General features: G+C 39.6%; 1 pseudogene; it reads left to right on the forward strand.

Moving 5' to 3' along the window:
* The first annotated feature begins 546 nt into the window (after positions 1 to 546).
* Positions 547 to 1,251, forward strand: LOC102856912 (annotated as a pseudogene).
* Positions 1,252 to 4,514: the final 3,263 nt, after the last annotated feature.

Below are 4,514 nucleotides of genomic sequence, written 5' to 3' on the forward strand. Positions count from 1 at the left end.
GAAATGTGCGAGGAACTAGAGTCAGAAAATCAAAAGGGCCGAACTCGCTCAGCATTTCTTAAGCTCAAAGAACTGAAGAACAGATTCAAACCTAGAGTTGGTGTAATCAAGGATGCTTCGGGCAGCTTGGTAATACTGAAGATTTTTGTAGATGGTTTTTATTGATGAATAAGTTTTGAGATTCTCACTACCCCTAAAAGGACTCACAGAACTCAGGAAAACACTGTGTTTACAATTACAGTTTTATTATACAAAAGATTATAAAATAGGGGTACCAAAAGGTGCTCTTTTGATTGTCTTCTCCCCATGGAGTAAAGGTTTGTCACCCTCTGGCACATAGATAAATGAGAATATGTAGAATATTGCCAGTCTGGGGAGAGTACTTGAATGTTGGTGTCCAGTTTTCATTTGTGTTTTATTACATAGACTAGGGACAAAATTCATAGTTGAGTAAAAGACAGTCAGAGACGTTAAAGACAGAGTACCTCGAATCAAGAATCTAATGTGGGTGAGCCAGGAGATCGAAGATTCTGCAACTGGAGGAGCATGGCCAAGCCTTGTGGAGAGGCCCGCAAACAGGTGGATGTCTTCAGACAAAATCTCTTCCAGTAGGCTGAGGAATTTCTCTGCACATTCTTGCCACAGAAGATCATATACCTGAATCAACTCCTGAAAGAGGACTCCTTCAATGTGACTCACCTGACTTCCCTTCGGGCTCCACTAGACATCCCAATCCCAGACCCCCCACCCAAGGATGATGAGATGGAAACAGATAAGCAGGAGAAGAAAGAAGTCCCTAAGTGTGGCTTTCTCCCTGGAAATGAGAAGATGCTGGCCCTGCTTGCTATCGTTAAGCCAGAAGTCTGGACACTCAAAGAGAAATGCATTCTAGTGATCATGTGGATCCAGCATCTGATCCCCAAGATTGAAGATGGAAATGACTTTGGTGTGGCAATTCAGGAGAAAGTGCTGGAAAGAGTGAATGCAGTCAAGACCAAAGTGGAAGCCTTCCAGACTACCATTTCCAAGTACTTTTCAGAACATGGGGATGCAGTGGCCAAGGCTTCCAAGGAGACCCATGTGATGGATTACCGGGCCCTGGTACATGAGCGAGATGAGGCAGTCTATAGAGAGCTTAGAGCCATGGTGCTGGACCTGAGGACCTTTTATGCTGAGCTTTATCATATCATTAACAGCAACCTGGAGAAAATTGTCAATCCAAAGGGAGAAGAGAAGCCATCTATGTATTGAGCTCCTGAGTAGGAGGGAATTAAATGACTTGTACTTTGTGTGGATAAAAAAAAAAAAAAAAGAATCTAATGTGTGGGATCACGTGGTTGGTCAGAGGTGCATTCATTTTACTACATGATAATCCCAGGACAGTGGGCAGGACCACTCTTTCTAGTAACCTAGTCTTCCTCAGTCATACTGGTTTTAGGAAGTCCATTTTAAAGATTTAGATAATGCTGTATCTCTTGAATCTGTTTGTATTGACAAGACTCTTTGAGGACAATTTGGAGTATTTGCACATACCAGACCTCTAAGAAAAGGAATAGTGTCCTTGAGCTATAATGGCACAAATCACTATTGAGTTTTTAATGCTATTTTTAGGTGTCATCTAATAGATTGCCATTCATAGTGACCCTGTGAACAATAGAAGGAAATCTTGCCCTATCCAGTGCCATCCTCATGGTATCCCGCCTGCTCAAAACCATTGTTGCAGTGACTGGGTCAGTCCATATCATTGAGAGTCTTCATCTCTTTTGCTGACTATTGTATTTCCCCAACATGATACCTTCTCCAAGGACTATTACCTCCTGACTACATGCCCAAAGTCAGGGAGACAAATTTCACCATCCCTGCCTGCATATAGCACTTTGGTTGTATTTCTCCAAGACAGACTTGCTTTTCTTTTGACATTCCCTGTGATTTTCAGTCCTATTCACCAAGTGCCACTATTTACAAGTATCAGTTATTCTTTGATCTTCCTTAATCTTTTTCCAACTTGCAGCTGCATGAAAGCAATTGGAAATAACCATAGCTTGGGTCAAGCATACCTTAGAGTTTAAACTTATATCCTTGCTTTGTAGCACTTAAAAAAGGTCCTTGACAGGAAGGTTAAAGGGACTGCCATTTGGAAAGGTAGCTTTAAAAAATCTAGCAGATTGAAGACTCATGACAAGACTTGAAAGTTAAGGCTCTGCTTTTAGACTACCCTGTTTACACACAAACAGGAGCTGTGGTGGAGTAGTGCATACATGTTTTGCTGCTAACCAAAAGGTCATTGGTTAGAATCCACCAGCTGCTCCGTAGAAGAAAGCTGGATAGGCTCCTCCCTTGAAGATTCATAGCCTTGGAAACCTGATGAAGGGTCATTATGAGTCAGTGATTTTGTTTTATTTGCACATGAACCAAGTGCCTCTGATTTTAGACTTTCGTAAAAAACTCAGTCTCTAGCCTCTATCCCCTCTCTCAAAGTTGATCTGACTCAAATGCTAACTTGCTGGTCACATGGTTGGGAACTCTGGTACCCTACTGGCCAGAAGCTGCACTGCAGTCCCTACAACACAGTTTGAGTCCACCAGCGAGCTAGATGGGCAGGTCAGCTGTGGGTCAGTCTCTACGTGATTGTACAAAACAACAGTCAAGTGGTTTAGGAACCTCTGTGGGGAGTAAGTTAAGTGTTGGCCTTGTAACCAAAAGGTTGGCAGTTTAAACCCACCAGCTCTCCACAGGAGAAAGATTGGTAGTCTCTTCCCATGAAGATTTAAAGATGAAATTAATGGTCCACAAGCAAATTAAAGAGTTCTAGAATCTTAGAATTGGCAAAGACTTTAGAGATCATTTGTTCTAGCTTGTCCCATAGTCTCCTTGAGAGGGGCGACTTTGAGGCAACTCTTTTAATTCTTTAAGACTCCAGGGATAGAAAGTTCTTAATAATTTTGGATCATATATGGTTCTCCACACACTTCTTCTGCTCATTTCTGTTCATTTCAAAGAATTAAACTAAGTTTGACAGCTTTTCTTTACCTAAAATATCCAATTCCTAAACCATTCCTTATTTAATATCCCTAGCTGTGTTTTTAAATGTCCTATTGTATGCATCTTCCTTGGTGACAGTGAGAAGTGAATTCAGGCCCAAACATGTACCTTGTGTTGGGGGTAGTGGCACATTCTTGATCTAAATACTCCATGACTCTTCTTGCCTAAGATAAAAGATGCCTATTGTCCTTCATAAACTTCACATTTAAAATTCCTTTGTGCTTCTCTTTGAAGGTTTTTTTTGTTTTGTTTTTCTATACTCATGTGATTTGTTTGATATCAGAATAAAGGATTTATTCTTTTTTTGTAGTTAATTTGGTAATTCAGCATGCTAGTTCACCTTGTGAGCTTTACTTGCTGACTTAATATGCATTTCTCTGATCTGTTCCCAAATCAGTATGGAACAAGACAAGGTCAAATGCAGAATCCTGTTGTTTACCACTAGAAATCCACTACTAGGTTGATATCAAATGCTGAGTTATCTTTCTGGATGTGTTTGTTCAGCCAGCCAGGAGCTGGCCTGACTTTCATACAGGACTCACGTGGCTCTCTGTCTTGTACTTAAGAATGTGTTTGCAGTCTTGCGGGGATCAAGGTATCTTGTGTGTCTATGACATTCTCCTGCTCTAACATAGTGGTATGTCCATTATGTGCTCCTTACTAAATCCAAACTCTACAGTTATGGGACCAGTAGTACTGAGTTCTTCCTTTTAGAAGCTGAAGGAACATTTGCCAGTGTTTTGGGATAACTTTCTACTTCTCTCAGATTTTTTAAAATATTAAAAACAGACAAATGTTTAATGTAGTATCATTCAGTACAGTTTTATGAACCAGAAGACTTGACTATATGTAAAATATCAACGTATTTTAGTTCCATCTTTCCTAACAGGAAGTGTTGCATAGCTATTGTTGTCAAAGACTGTATGTTATATTACAGAAAATCTTAAGAGTTATAAATCTACAATAAAATGCTCTTTGACTTGTAAAACTCTTATTCTACCATACATTTTTACATAGTTTTGGTTACTTATAAAAGCTATCTTTTCCCCCTTAGTTTCCTGTCTGTTGAAATTAATACAGTTTAAAAAATAATAAGCCATAATATAGGGTTATTAGTAAAATCAACAGCAACAAAAGGTCTTGATTTACTATTTGTTATTAAAATTGGCTTGGCTTCAGAATTATAAAAGTATAACTGGAAGATTTTTACTATGATGTTTGGGGTTTTTCTGCTATCATTTTGGTTACAGGTTTCTACAGCCGCTTCATTTGTATAAAGAACTCTGTGATAAGCTATTTCTGTACATGGGATTCCAAAATTATAGACACTGATGTCAATGCAGATGAGCTTAGCCTAATTTGGTCAAGAGAGGGACCTGCTGACTCTCTATATAGATAGCTAAAGGCTGTTGCCAAGATTGACAGGTGTCCTGTGGGTGGCTGAGAGCCCCAGGGATAGAATTTGTTCTTGG

This window comes from Elephantulus edwardii, unplaced genomic scaffold, assembly GCF_000299155.1.
Source record: "Elephantulus edwardii isolate Elephantulus edwardi_28Jun2011 unplaced genomic scaffold, EleEdw1.0 scaffold00008, whole genome shotgun sequence".
Lineage (NCBI taxonomy): Eukaryota > Metazoa > Chordata > Mammalia > Macroscelidea > Macroscelididae > Elephantulus > Elephantulus edwardii.